The sequence below is a fragment of the Manis pentadactyla genome, chromosome 9 (genome assembly GCF_030020395.1).
Source record: "Manis pentadactyla isolate mManPen7 chromosome 9, mManPen7.hap1, whole genome shotgun sequence".
Lineage (NCBI taxonomy): Eukaryota > Metazoa > Chordata > Mammalia > Pholidota > Manidae > Manis > Manis pentadactyla.
Window position 1 is genome coordinate 125135533 of NC_080027.1, and position 15818 is coordinate 125151350.

The window sequence follows — 15818 nt, forward strand, 5'->3', positions numbered from 1 at the left end:
CAATCCTGAGAAGGAAGAATAAAGCAGGGGGAATTACGCTCCCCAACTTCAAGCTCTACTACAAAGCCACAGTAATCAAGACAATTTGGTACAGACACAAGAACAGACCCATAGATACCAATGGAACAGACTAGAGAGCCCTGATATAAACCCAACCATATATGGTCAGTTAATATATGATAAAGGAGCCATGGACATACAATGGGGAAATGACAGCCTCTTCAACAGCTGGTGTTGGCAAAACTGGACAGCTACATGCAAGAGAATGAAACTGGATTACTGTTTAACCCCATACACAAAAGTAAACTCGAAATGGATTAAAGACTTGAATGTAAGTCATGAAACCATAAAACTCTTAGAAGACAACGTAGGCAAACAGCTCCTGAGTATAAGCATGAGCAACTTCTTCCTGAACGCATCTCCTCGAGAAAGGGAAACAAAAGCAAAAATGAACACATGGGACTACATCAATCTAAAAAGTTTTTGTACGGCAAAGGACATCATGAACAAAACAAAAAGGCATCCTACAGTATGGGAGAATATATTTGTAAATGACATATCTGACAAGGGGCTAACATCCAAAATATATAAAGAACTCACACACCTCAACACCCAAAAAGCAAATAACCCGATTAACAAATGGGCAGAGGATATGAAGAGACGGTTCTCCAAAGAAGAAATTCAGATGGCCAACAGACACATGAAAAGATGCTCCACATGACTAATCATCAGGGAAATGCAAATTAAAACCACAATGAGATATCACCTCACACCAGTAAGGATGGCCAGCATCGAAAAGACTAAGAACAACAAATGCTGGCGAGGATGCGGAAAAAGGGGAACCCTCCTACACTGCCGGTGGGAATGCAAGCTAGTTCAACCATTGTGGAAAGCAATATGGAGGTTCCTCAAAACACTAAAAGTAGAAATACCATTTGACCCTGGAATCCCACTCCTTGGAATATACTCAAAGAATACAACTTCTCAGATTCAAAAAGCCATATGCACCCCTGTGTTCATCGCAGCACTTTTTACAATAGCCAAGATATGGAAGCAACCTAAGTGTCCATTAGTAGATGAATGGATAAAGAAGATGTGGTACATATACACAATGGAATATTATTCAGCCATAAGAAAGAAACAAATCATACCATTTGCAACAACATGGATGGTGCTGGAAGACATTATACTCAGTGAAATAAGCCAGGCGGAGAAAGACAAATGCCAAATGATTTCCCTTATTCATGGAGTATAACAATGAAGCAAAACTGAAGGAACAAAATGACAGCAGACTCAGAGACTCCAAGAATGAACTAGTGGTTCCTAAAGGGGAGGGGTGTGGGAGGGAGGGAGAAGGGGACTGAGGGGTACTATGTTTAGTACACATGGTGTGGGGGTCACGGGGAGAACACCGTATCACAGAGAAGGGACATAGTGGATCTCTGGCAACTTGCTGCACTGATGGACAGTGACTGCATTGGGGTGTGGGTGGGGACTTGATAATGTGGGTGAATGTAGTAACCACATTGTTTTTTCATGTGAAACCTTTGTAAGAGTGTATATCAATCATACCTTAATAAAAAATTTTTAAAAAGGTATATATCCTAGTTTAGATGCACATACATAGTTTTGAACAATGCTAGATGATTAAGAGGCCACGAAGCTTATACAAAATGTAGAATGTGGCTTGTCATCAGGAAAGCTTCCATATTTATTTATATATACTGTGGACAAATTTTACAATACTCAAGAGCAGTAATGCAGATGGAGCAGAGCCACCACATACCCCGGAGCTGGCCAAGGGTCCCCTGTGTCCCCTGTCCGCTGTGAAGGCTCCACCCAGGTGAGGTCTTTAAGGCTCTGTGCACCGCCGGGAGCTGCTGGTGGCTGGCACTCAGCTCGGGCTGGTTAAACATTCACTCTGCTCCGAGGGCGCGGTAACCGGATCCCCCTCCAGAAGGTGCCAGTGTGAGGGAAAACCAGCCGGGCCTGCACCGCAGGGCTGACGTTACCCCGACCCCCGCCATGCCTCAGCGAGTGGGAAGAGGGGGCTCTCTTGAGTTAAGGGCACATTCCCGACTACAGTCACCCCCGACTCCCTGTCTGGTGGAAACCCCGGCCCCCAGGTTCCTGGTGCACAGGAAGAGCCAGACACTAAAGGAGAGCCCTTCGGCCTAGTCTGGGGGGCACGCGGTGGCTGGGCAGCAATGTGGCGGAGGAGGCGACTCTGCAGGTGGAGGGAACACAGGAAATGCTGTGCACCAAGCCCCGCCTCGGAAGTCTGCAGACCCTCGGTCCCGGCCCTGCCATACCCCACCCCAGAGTCCAGTGCAGGGCCCCCCAAGTGAGGACAGACCTTAGGTTCCCTGGGCCCTTCTCTCTGCTTTTAAGGGCCTATCACGTGCCAGGTTCTGTGCGTAGATGATCCTATTTAAGGGTATGAGTACAGGCCCCAGTTTAAAGGTGGGAAAGCTGAGGCAGTGGGAGGTGCCCACCCCAGGACGACCCCACCGCAAAGGGAGGCTGAGGACCCCAACCCGGCAGGCTGGCCCCAACGCCCTGAGCCACAGTGCCCCTTGCCTGGTGCCACGCCCCCAGCTCAGTCCCACCCCCAGCCTGGCTCCCCGCGCCCTCCCCTCCCTCTCCCTCTGCCTTTCACACCAATTCCTTGCAAACCCCAGCCCCTGCCGTTCCCAGAGGAAGGCCTGTGATGAGCTGATCCACAGTTTCGCCATCCAGCCCAACAACATGGAGAAAAGTCCTTCAGTGGCAATGACACCAGTTGTTACCTGCCGCTGAGAGCGGAAGGTCCTCGGCCTTGCCAGAGGTCACTGCCTAGGGGGCCAGCGGTGGTAATTGATGCCCACGAATTCCTCCATGAAGTTTGAGGGGGTACATTCATTTACTCAAAAACTACTTATTGGATATCTTCTATGAGATGGGCATCCAATGGGCCAGAAGGTCATGGAGCTTATATGTTAATGGGGCAGAAAGACAATTAACAAAAAGTAGGTAAACATATATGTGGTGTATCGGGTCATGATTAATACAAAGGAGGAAAACAAAACAGGAAGAGAGGTGAGGAGTGCCGTCAGGGCCGGCGGGGAGTGGGGGGCGGTGCTGATCAGATCAGGGGGCTTCACAGGCAAGGTGATATTTAAGCAAGGACTCAAAGGGGGTGAGAGGTGAAAGCCTGTGGGTGCGGGGAGGACGCCAGGCAAAGAGAAGCGGCAGTTCAGAAGCCCAGGGCCGTGGCGAGCTCCGGAGCAATGAGGAGGTCGGTGTCCACAGCAGAGAGAAGTAAGAGGCGTGATCGGAGAGGCAGGGGAACAGGTGGAGTCGGGCCTCGGACCCCGGGAGGGTCTCAGCCTTTCCTGGGAATGGGAAGGAAACTGCAGAGGCTTTGAGCAGACGGACACGATTGCAAGGGCAGAAGCTGGAAGAGCAATTAGGAGACTCGCGTCAGTCAGGATGAGAGACCTGGCTGGCTGCAGTGAGTGGGTGGGGCAGTTGGATTCTGGATGTATTGTGACTGTGAAGACAGCGGGATGTGCTTGCAGAGAGACATGAAGTGTGGGAGGAGGCGAGGAGTCAAGGACTCCAAGGTTCAGGGACTGAACCATTAGGAGGAAGAAGTTAACATCTATGACAGGAGAAGTGTTTAGAGGGAGTTCAGGGCTGGGTCTGAGCGTATGGAGCTGGAGTTGCAAGCAGAGATGTCAGGAAGGCAACTGGCCATGGGCGTCTGGTCGTCAGGGGAGCACGTCAGTGCGTAGATGGCATCTAAAGCAATGGAGCCGAGGAGCCGAGTAAGACCACGGTGAGGGGGTAGAGATAGGAAAGAGACGGAGCACTGAGTTCTGGGCACTCCAGCATTCAGAGGGCAAGGCGAGGAGTCACCAGGAAGGGCGTCTGCGGAGTGGCCCCTAAGGAGGTGTCCTGGAAGTCGGGGAGCGGGGGGCACCAAAGCCTCACCATGGGTTTAGGAGACCACAGTTACAGACAGCTCTTTGCCAGCATGGGGAATGGAGAAATGGGCAGTAGCTGGAAGGAAATGTGGGTCAAGAGAAGTTTTGTGGGGTTTCCTATGATGGAAGAAATGAAAGTACAATTGTATGTCAATGAGAATATTTAAAGAAAGAGGAAAACTCTGTGGGTGGGAGAACATTGTTGGAGCACTGCCCCTAGCAGGCAAGGTCGGGAGGGATTCAGTGCCCAGGCAGGGGGCTGGCCTCCCCCCGAGGCACAGACAGCTCATCTGGAAGGGCAGGAGAGAAGGCAGAGATGCGCGGGGACGGGGGGAGCCGAGGTGGGGGCTCTCATTTGATTACTTCCATTTTCTCACTGAAATAGGAAACAAGGTCCTCAGCTGCGAGTGAGGGTGGGAAAGGAGGTGGCGGTTTGGCCAGAGAGAGGGTGTGAAATCATCCTGTAAGAGACCGAGAGGGTGAGTCGACCAGGGACCGTAGTGGGGCTGGTCAGGTAACTCCAAGTCCCCTTGGGATTCATGATCAGTGATTTAAGCAGTTTCTCCCTCTTGGCCTTGCTGGCATTGGGCCAGAGAAGTCTTCATTGTCTCCTTCTCTTGCAACCCTGATCTATTGGCCATTCTCCCCCTCCCCTGAAAGACCAAGGCCACACGACTTGGAGGATCAGGAGCTAAGACTCAGGTCCCTGGAGTCAGTCAGGCTGCTCGGGTTCAGAGGGCAGTGTGGCCACTGACCCCGACCGCCCTGAGGCTTCGTCACTCACCTGTAACTCGCGGATGAGCTAGTCCCAAGCGCACAGCGCTGCCGGGAGGCTCAGGCCAGATGGCCCAGGAGCAGAGTGCCCGACGTGAGGGCCACGCCTACGCCTCCTTGCCTCGGTGGGGCTGGGAGGGTGACCTCCTGGCCTTTCTGTCCGCTCCTTCTCTTCTCTCCTGGCAGGACGGAGTGGATGTGGTGACCTTGGGAGCAGGACCGAGGTCCACAGACCCTCCTTCCCTCTCTCTGTCTGGAACGAAGGAGGCTGTGTTCTGCTTCTGCAGGTCTAATTTCACAGAGTCAGGCCTCAGCTTGGGTGGGGGCTGGGAAGTGCTAGTCTAGAGACGTCTGTAGCTGGATGAGTGAATTGGTCTGAGCTGCCCACAGATAAAAATGCACATTCTCCAGTGTCAGATTTATCAGGAATATGTGTGACATTTTGCTTTACCATCTACTTGACCCTTATAAATGTGAATTTTATTTCTCAGAATTTGGGTGGGAAACTCCAACCTGTAGCATATATGGAAAATTATTACCCACTGGGCTTTCACTTCTGACATGCAGACATGTCCAATGTTTCTATCTTAAAAATTAAAATTTATCTCTATCCTCATACTTAGTAACATCCACCTTCTCAAAAAGCAGTCTGTACTTGGGAGACCTTGGAGGATGAGACGAGGACAGTGGCATTTTCTGTCACATTCACAGCCTACATATTCCCAGACCAGCGTCCAAGTCCTAAAAGGTGCTCGATAAACCTGGCTGAGTGAATGAACACCCTGTCTGCATTTCTTCACGTTTGCTGCTTAGCCATTATAATCTCAGCTCCCCCAGCAAAACTATTACTCACTTGTATTTCCAAACCATAGCACTTTTCTGATTAAAATGTCATTTAAGCTTCTCTTGGCGTGTGGTACTGTCGACCACGTCCACCTGGAAGTGTGGCTCTTCCAGCCTGTGACGCTGTCTCACGGTGTTCGCTTTCCCCCGCCTCCCTGATCACCCCTTTGCATTCAGCCCGCTCGTCGCCCTCCACTCAGCTCCTAGACCTGCAGCAGCTCTCTCCTTGGACTCTTTGCTCCTTTATTCTCCGTACATTTTCCCCAAGTGATTTCCAGATCCTCAGCTTTGACTATCATGTATATGCTTGATGATCCTAAAGCCTATGTTTTTGGTCCAAACCTCCACTCTGATCATCTGCCTACTGATCCCAAGCCCCTCAGGTCTAAAAAGCCCAGCAGTCAGAGTGGCATCTCCTGCACCCACTCAGCTCTACCTTCATGACAGCCTGACTCTGCCCCCCACCAATCTCGTGTCACCACAGTCAGCCAGGTCCTCATCCCCTCTTACTGGGAACGGTAACAGGCTTCTGGCCGGGGTCCTTGTCTTCAACGTTATCCCATCCATCTGCCCTCTACACCACCGTCATCAGGACGGGTCCAAAAATCAGTGATGGCTCCTGCCACTCCATTCAAACACCTTAACCCTCTCCGTGGCTGCCATTGCCCTGAGGATCTAACAAAGCATTTCATTGTCTACGAACCCCTCAGCCTCATGTTTTGCCCCTGATGCCTGGAATGCTATGTTCCAATCCTACCCAATTTCTTACCATTCTTTGTATGGACATGACCAGTTCATGGATCTTTACCTCTGCACATGGTGTTCTTTTGCCTGGATGCCTCCCATCTCTGTGCTCTGGCGAGCTCCCACTCATCTTCCCAGAACCTGCCCACACCTGCTTGCAGATTCTGTGCTCTGCCCTGCAGTTTCAATCTCACTTTGTAAATAATTTCATCACACTCATGATCCCCATGTGTGGTGAACATCTGCTTGCTCATATGACTTCGTGAGGGGAGAGTCCTTGCCTTCTATCACCAACGTCTGGCACATAGCAGATCCTTCAATGAGTCATCATTTTTAATGGAGGCATAGTATTCTAGGTTATAAATAGATGACTCAGACTTTCGTTGACTTGTTTCAAATAGCAGATGTGTTGTTTACTTTGCTCTTTTTGAATTACTAATGTTTACTTTTCAAAATAGAAAAGGCATGTGTCTTCTTTTTTAAGAGCAATGCAGGCTTATTGTAAAAGAAAATCCAGGCAGTACAGAAAGGCATAAAAACAAAAGAAAAAATCATCCATAATCCAACATCCAAAATGGCCTTTGAGATCAAGCTGAGGTGTAACTCCAGACTGTTTTCTGTGCATCCACACACCTATAATTATCCCCACATTTAAAAACTAAAATTGAGACATACTGTACATGCTCTTTTATAACCAGCCTATAGACATTCCATGTCATTAAATATTCATATAGCAATGATTATAGTGCTTCGTTGTGTATATATATGACAGTATATTTAACATATCCCCTTTCCTTGGACATTTTGGTTGTTATCAAGATGCTATGAATCTCCTTATAGATATATCTTTGTACAGTTACCTGATTATTTGCTTAAATCTATTCCTTGAAGTTGAATTGCTAGATTCGAAACTTGCACATTTTTCTGCTTCACCTGGTTGCTTTTCAGAATGATTTTACAATGTAATACTTCTAGGAGCAATGTGAGACAGGCTAGTGTCCCCAAACCCCACTCAGTATTGGGCATTACCATCTTTCCTCTTTGTCAGCCTGGGACAGGTGAGAAATGTTTGTTTCTCTTCTCTTAGAGAATATAAATCAGTTTTGAGGCCAGCAACTCCCCAGATGATCACATGGTAGGTGCTTAATAAATATTTTATGAAAGAAATGGATGACTGCAGACTAATCCATGGGGATAACATAACATAACAGGATAAGCTCTGGACTTGGGTTGGACACGCTGAGTTCAGATCCTGGTTCCATTATCTAGTGTTTGTGAATTATAGACAAGTCACCTAACTTTAGTAAGTCTTGGTTGATTTAATGTGAATTGGAGACCACAGTTCCTACCTCATATGACTATTGTGAAGTTAATGAGATGTTGTTTCTAAACAATGCTAAAAACATTTTTAAAATAATACTTATACATGGTGAAATGTTAAAAAAGAATGACGGGTTGTATTACACAAAGTCTTCTCACCCACCCTGACTCGTATCCAGAGGTAACAGTTTGCCAGTTTATTTTTCATCCTTCTAGAGATTTCACTCTCTCTCTCTCTCTCTCACACATTATTATCCACATTGTTATACATCTGCTCTGTCCACTAAATCCACATAAATTTATGCAGAACCACCTGTTCTTTTTAATTCATTTGAATTTCTCCAGTCTCTACTCTGTGAGCAGATATTTAGACATCATGCTTGAGCGCATAAGCTCTGAAATCAAATTGCCTGAGTCTGAACACTAGTTTTAAACTTACTAGCTGTGAAACCGCGAGTACTCGGCCTTGCTTCTCTGCATCTTGGTTTTCTCATCAATGAAACAGGATGAAACAGACGTGCCTCAAAGCGGGTGTGAAGGTTTGGAGTTGGCTCACGTAAAATACTACCAACATCTGGCACATAACAGTCACTCAATAAAGTGACTTTTAAAAAATTTGTTTCCAATATTTTTTTTCCAAAGAATTCTGCATTGATTTTCCTTGTACCAATGCGAAAGAAAGTCTATCTGGAGGATAAGTCACTAGAAATGAAGCACACGTCAGGAAGAATCCACTGATGGGTGAGATCTTGTGCAGATATCTGTACATTTAGAGTAGGAACAGGAGGGGGACTTTTACTTTTCTTAAGACTACCGAAGAGGTCTAGAGCCCCCCAAGAGAACCCATGTGAACAGCCTATGTGAGATGGTGGCCTCAATACGGATAAAGAATTAGGGAAGGATGTCTTCTCACTTAGGATGCAGAAAGCTGAAAGGGCGTTCCACCCTTTAACAAAAAATATCAGATAAACTCCAAAATCATAACTTTTCTTGAATCCATCAGAAAGAGCTGGGGTCACAGGGAAACCAAGCAGAAACCTAGAACCCGAGACCAACACGCCTTTCCCAGGAGAGCCGGGCCAGCTGTGGGGCGGGCAGGTGAGAAGAACTTTGCTAAAATTCTTCATGAATGGGGGAGACGACTGGGGGAGAGCGTGACGGGATATTGCCCCTGGGAGCTGCCCATCCCCAGTGTTACCCCTCACTCCTGGCAGAGCTCCACGGGGGCCCAGGAGGCTGGACAGCCTGCTCAGGGGCGAGAGGGCTGCCCGCTGCCGGTGGCAGGCCTGAGCCCCAGCCAGGCATCCCTCCAGAGCAGCCAAAGACGAGAGAGAGAGAGAGAGAGAGAGAGAGAGAGAGAGAGAGAGAGGGAGAGAGGGAGAGAGGTCCTGGACCCAGAGTCTGAGAGCCTGAGAGCAGGGCTGGGGGGCAAGGACACTGGGCGATGTCTGGGGACATTCTTGGCTGTCGCAGCGGGAGAGAGGGGCGTGCTGTGAGCATTCGGTGGGCAGAGGTCAGCAATGCTGGTGAGCATCGTACAACACCCAGGACGGACCCCTCATCAAAGAATTAGCCAGTTCAAAATGTCAGTACTGTTAAGGTTAAGAAACAGTCCAGGTCTCCCTCAGCGGTAGGACAGGCAGGAAATTTCCCCACACGAGACCAGCCATAGGCACAAGGCAGAGACTGGCGGCCGCAGGAAGGAGGGACCCGATCACTGAAAAATTCCCACCCTTGAGATCCGGGCACGTGGGGCCTGCCTAAGGCAGAGCCTGGGCCGGGATAATAGGATCGTCCTGAGCTGATCCCCCTGGTGCCAGCAGGCCCACACTGCCAAATGGCAGCAGTGCCCCCCACCCCACCAGAGAGAGAGCACGGAGAGAGCCCTTCTGGGCCCCAGGTGCACAGAGGCCGAAAGCAGAGGGCGCAGCAGGAGCACCGAGAACACCCAGCCCCCAGCACGGGTGATGCTGGAGGGACGCGAAGCCACGGGCACAGCAGGCAGCCACCCATAGTAACAGCACAGCCCAAACAACTAAACTGACCGACTGACTCAAGGCCCTTACACACGCACACACACACACACACACTAATGGCCCAGCAGAAAAGCCGTACCCATTTCCAGCCATATATACTATTTATCTGTCTGTACTGTTCCACACAGTTGTCCAGCATTTAATTTAAAAAGTATGAGATATACAAAAGAAAAAAAAATCCCACTGTCAAGCAACAAAGTACCTGATAGAACCAGATTCGGAGGTAACCCAATAGGAACGGTAGACAAGATCCAGGACTAGATGGGGGATTTCAGTAGAGTTGGCAACTGTCAGAGTCAAAGAGACACAAGTGCTAGAAATTAAAAAATGGACCCAGAGATAAACAACAGCTTCAATGGGCTCATCCAAAGACCCAGTACAGGTGAGATAAGAAAGAATAAATAACAGAACATTATGATCTGCTGTGAACCTTTGGACAAAGTCCTAATCAAAGGTTTCCAGACCAATCGAAAGGAGTAATTCTTGCCTCTGAGTGATTGAGAAGAAGAAACACCCTGGCAACATTTTCTTTTTTAATGCGGGAGAGATGTAAGTAACAGCCCTTGGAAACTTCCTAATCCCATTGATACCTATTTTTCTTTCAAAATGGGAAATGGCTTAATTTTTTCTCGTGGTAAAATATACACAATCTATTTTTTTTCAGAAGAAAGGAAGTTATTTTCCATACTGCTACCCAGACACAATCACTAACATTTTGTAAACGTGGGATTGTACCATACACAATGAATGCAAACTTCCCTTTTTTTCTCCACTTAATAATATATTATGGACAACTCTACAGGTCTGTAAATATAGCTGCACAGGGTCTCTTTAATAGCTGCCCAGTATGTGATCAAATATCCTCTTTTGATTGACACTTAGGCTGCTACCATTTGCTTGCAATTTTAGCACACTACCACAGTTGAGAGCCCTTGTACATATACCTTTGTGCACCTATCCGATTATTTTCTTTGGAAAAATTCTCAGACATGAAATCACTGTGTAAAAAGGTATGCATGCTTTTTAAGGCTTTTAAACAAACTGTCAAACTGTTCTTCAGAGAGGGTCTCCTAATTCACACCTAGACCTAGACCAAGGGTTTATGGCGAGCTCTGGTTTCTTCACATCCTCACCAGCTCTCGACTTCAGGGGCATTCCTTTTATTCTTGGCCAGTTTGATATACGAAAGGTAATATTTCTCATGGTCTTAAGCTAAGCTGCTTGCACTTCAAACAATGATAGGGAAGAGAGAAAACACATCCTCCACTGACATTCTATTTTTCCAAACCCCAGCATTTGCCCTGGCTGGAGTATTCCCTCTTGGCTCGCAATCAGCCAAGGAACCAGCTTATGATCTGAGGACTCTAAATTCCAGCCTGCCTTGCAAACACGTGGGGCAGCTGAGGATGGACCCAAGGATGCTGGGACTTTCCCCTCTGCGGCAGCCCGGACACCCAGGCTGGCAGGTGTGGAGGTGGGCAGGTGAGGCTGAGTCATGTGGGACACTGGGTGTGGTTTCCAGGATCAACTCCAGAGTCGACACGAAGGTTCCAGTAACGGGCGGCTGAGCTGGGCTAATTGCAGCTGCTGCCCCAGCCCAGCCCTGCACGCAGAGGCGGCGGCACAGGAGGAGCGCACGACGAGGAGGAGGAGGTGACGCTCCCAAGAAACATCCCTGTGAGGATCACAAATCCGAAAACTCTCCACCCTTCCTATACGATCATCGGGTACCTGGAAAGCATCTCTGACTGAATCCACTCCCATGCAAGCACACCTTTGGGCATCTGCAGGACACTTCTCAAACCGTGTGTCCAGTGAGGGAGATTTCACTCACACAGCTGTGAGGTATCCGTGTTACTTAGTGCATCTCAAAGCACAGTCAGCTGTGGGGTTGAGGAAAGAGGGTCAGGAAGCCAGGGTTCAAAGCCTGGTTTCCTAAACTTACTAGCTCTGAAAACGTGAGCTGTTTCTTAACCTCTCCAAAGCCTCAGTTTCCTCATCTGTGAAACGCGGGGCTCATCCTACCTTGCACGCTGTTGGGAGATCATGTAGATGTCCTTGGAATTTCTTAGGCTCCAGCCTGGACCTTCTACAATCCCGGAGTGACCGCCTCCTTACTGGGTCCGCTGCATCCAGCACAGAGCCAGGCACACAGCAGACACTCAGTGAATACTCACTGACGGAATGAATGAATTATGTATGAAGCACCAACTTGGCACATTGCTGAGCACCTCATAGGTGCTTAATTAGGAGTCAGTTTTTGAAGCTCAGGCTCTGCACCAGCAGCATGCTGTGTGACTTTGAGCATGTCACTGTCCTTCTCTGAGCCTCAGTTTCATCTATGAAGTGGGACTTGTTCATCTGGATCTAGCACTCTGTTCTATAAATCGCTGGTAGACGATTATGATGTAGACACTAATTTAGGGCACTGTTCTTCCTGAAAAGAGAAGGGGTAAGAGAAGAAATACATGAAGAGCTACTGCAGAGATGAATGAAATTCTGCCAAACCTCCTCCCTCTGTAGGAAGAGAGGTACCAGGGTGAGACAGGGCTGCTGGGCACTGGTGGCATCTCTGGGCACTCTGGGGTAAGCAGCCACGCCCAGCACAGAAGGTCTTGCGCCATTATTCCAGTGTGCATAATGCCCACAATGTGCCATGTGCTTAATGTAGCTTTGGAGATGAGAGACCTTGGTACTCCTAATAAGTATCAGGGGCGTGGGTACCCATCCTCGGCCCTCACAGTAGAGGGGCTGCTGGGCTTCCATACTCACGAGCATGACTGTTCCTTCCCCATCCCATCACCCACTCGCTATTGGCATCCTCAGCAAGCCCTTGTTCTGCCAGGTAGAGGGGCTACAAAATGAGCTCTCCACCTGGGGAGCCACGGGGGGAGGCAGGCATAGACATTTTCGACCAAGAGTTAAAAACTCCCCGCCTCTGGGGCCACATATGTATGGTGTAGTGGCCATATGGTGAACTTGAAGCTCTACAGGGGACGGCATGAATGGGTTTCTGCACACTGTGGTCCCAACTGACTTTTTAAGGGAAACCACAAATTCAAGTTACTCTGTGAAAATTTTCCTGATTTAAAAAAGATTGGCAACTTATTCATGTTTTCATGATCACGGCAGATGTGTGTGTATCAGAAGGCATGGTGGGGGCCTCCGTGAGACTCAAAAAGCTCCATGGCGTGTGGCTGGGCATCCCTTGCAGTCCAGGAGAGCTCGCCTGGAAGGGCTCCAAGCCTGGTTTAGTGCTCTGCTGTGGCCACTTTAGAATTTTTAATAATTGTTAAAAGGGCCTGAGATTTCACTTTGCACTGGGTCCTACAAATTATACAACTGGTCCTGACTTCAGGGAAGCCCCGAGCCTGCCCGGTGGGGAGAAAGGGCAGAAGGGAGGTCAGGAAATGCTTCAAAGAGGGGCTCAGTAGGCCCCCGAGGGGGGATGGGCCAGGGGGTGTGACCCGCTGCAGGGGCAGGGGCTGGAGGCTGATGTGTGAGGTTCGGTGGGTGGGTGGAGGGGTGAGTGGTGGCTGAGGCTGTGGTGGATGTGAGGATGTGTGGGTGTAGGTGTCAGTGTGTGCCAGTGCGTGTGTGAGGGAGTGTGAGTGTGTGTGTGTGCACAGCACAAGGCAGGCAGTGGCCAGGGCAGGGAGAGGTGGGGACAGTCACAGGGCGGTTCAACAAATATTTGTGGAGCACCTTGTCTGTGCCAGGAGCCATGCAGGGCGCTGCGATGAGTAAGCCCCAGTTCTCGCTGCAGCAACTCCCGGGCAGTGAAGGAAGGAGCCCTGGGCACAGATAACTGGAGCGGAAGTGCAGATTCGAGCAAATCCCTCGCAACCACCTTGCCCAGGTCCCTCAGGAGAGAGGCTAGGTTCCCCCAAACTGGGTGGGAGGTGTAGGCCAGAGGGTAGGTGAGCAGGATTCCGGGAACTGCCCCAGGGCCGAAGCCCAGTGCCCCCACCCCGCGGGCACACCCAAACACACCCAAACACGGGAGGGGTGACCTCCCTCTGACCTGCCCGGCAGCACGCCCGACCCCACAGAAGCAGATAAGAGGTGACCAGCAGCTCAGGGCAGGTCTGAACAGCCTGACCACGCCCAAGGAGACCCAAAGCCCCTGGGCCAGAGGCAGGGCTGGGACTCCTTGGTGGCTGGCCCCAGTGGCTCCTGGGCTGGTGAGAGTTGGGGTACAGGTGGCTGACACCCACAGACAGGGCGCTGGGGGGGATGAGAAAGGCCAGCCTATGGGTCTGAGCCTGTGCTCTGCAGGGTCCCGATGGGGGAAGGGGGTGGACAGCAGGGTCGGGGCAGAAGACTGCTTGAGTGAGGAACCTGTCATTTGTGAGGTGCAGAGGGGCCCTCCCCAGGGCTGCCCAGGTGTTGACCCAGTCAGGGCCCCCATCGCCCCGCAGCCTAGGGGTCCTGCTGCCCGGCTCCTACCTGGAGGCCAGTGTGCAAGGTTCTAGCCCGACTCTTACCTGGCCAGCCAGTAGCCTCACCAGGGGCATGGGGGCGCATCTCCTCAAGGGCTGGGATCACGGGATGAGGAAAGCACCTCATAAACTGAACAGGGCGCGCAAAGGTCAGAGTGCAGCGCACAGCCGCTCCCTGCCCTGGGGCAGAGGGTGAGGGCCTGGCCCGCATTCCCAGCTCTGGCCGAGCAGGCCCTCCCTGGCAGCATCCCTCTTCAGAGCTGAGACCCCGAAGGTCGAGGCAGGTGGTGCATGTGTGCTCTGGGCTCCCAAGGCTTGTCCTCCACTCCTGGTGAGGTGACTGGGCAACAAGGGCAGCCCCCCAGGCAGCGTGAGGGAACTGGGAGCCTAGCACACTACTGACTTTCAAGAAATGAGGTCTTATTAGGCTAAATTGCCACAGGATCCCCAGCTGGGAAGTGGGCTGGCCAGCGTGGAAGCCAGGTCTGTTCCGGGCTAACCTAACCCTTACTCGTTACTGTCTCTGGCTAACACACTTCAGCAGGGAAACCTCTTCCAAAATGGCCCCAGAAGATTCTAGGTTCTTTCATGACCCCATTACTTTCCCCAACCAACTTCCCCCCTTTTCTATCATTCCTTGATCCATTCCAGAGCAAGCCCCTCTTACATACACACACCCGTTTTTCTAAGACTTCTTCCTTACCCACATCCTTTAGCTAATAATCTGGTATTTCTAAGACAACTAAATACCATTTCAAATTTACAAAATGGCTTTGTAACATGCTCTCTGGAATTTGAAGCCTCAAACTTAACGTACTTTCCACTGGAAGGTATTTATTCTTCATAAAGAACCCTGCAACCAGCTCAGCTCCCATCAGTAAAATGTCCTCCCTAAAACCGAGACATATTATCAGCGTGCAGTCGGGTGGCAGAGTTCTGGAATCCACCGAGGACCAAGTCAGAGGCAGCCCAGAGGACAGCCCCCAAAAACATTCTGGTGACACTGGCGGAGCCACTGGCCCTACTGAAGCTCACCTTCCGCATCTGTAAAATGGGAATGACCAATATCCTCTTCCTACGGGGGCATTAAATAGGGTGAAATGGAATCTAGCACAGAGCAGGGCACAGACTGGGCTGTCCGTGTCTGTTCCTTCCCCCGTTCTTTCTCACGAAGGATTCCTCTCCATTTTGTTTGTTTCCTCGCTCCACAGGATCATCACCCTGATTTCATGTCAGACAACGAAAGCTAGGATTCATATTACATATATTCAGCTCACAGCCAACTTGGCTGGAATGCAAAAGCACCTATTCCACAAGGCCAGACATGCAATTCTAGACGTCTTAGAAAACATCGGGTCCAAACCCCAGCTTTACAGCAAGGAAGCAGGTCCTCTGCAAGGAAGCAGGCCCACAGAGGACTGACTTGGCCAGGGTCGCAGAGCCAATGTGTCGTGCCGGCAGGACAGCCTGCTGCTCAGCTCGCACAGCTCACGTCCTTGCTGACATGAAGTCTCTCACGCATCCCCTTCCAGCCCCCGGCCAGCCTGTCTCTAAACCCAGCTCTCCTGCTGTAGTAAAGCCATTGCTACCCCAAGTCGGCTTCTGCCTTCACCTCTAGCCCAGCAAATCCCCCTGCCCTGGTGCCCTCCCGCTGCACCATGACCATATTCAATCCAGAAAGCCAAATTTCA

At 50.2% G+C, this 15818-nt stretch overlaps 1 long non-coding RNA gene across 1 annotated transcript; it reads right to left on the bottom strand.

Moving 5' to 3' along the window:
• Positions 1 to 1422: 1422 nt before the first annotated feature.
• Positions 1423 to 6611, bottom strand: LOC130684983 (uncharacterized). The gene is made up of 3 exons (XR_008999458.1): positions 6355 to 6611; positions 4753 to 5122; positions 1423 to 1989 (listed from the first exon to the last, which is right to left on the bottom strand). It is a non-coding gene; the product is annotated as an uncharacterized LOC130684983 (long non-coding RNA).
• Between the last annotated feature and the right edge of the window lie 9207 nt (positions 6612 to 15818).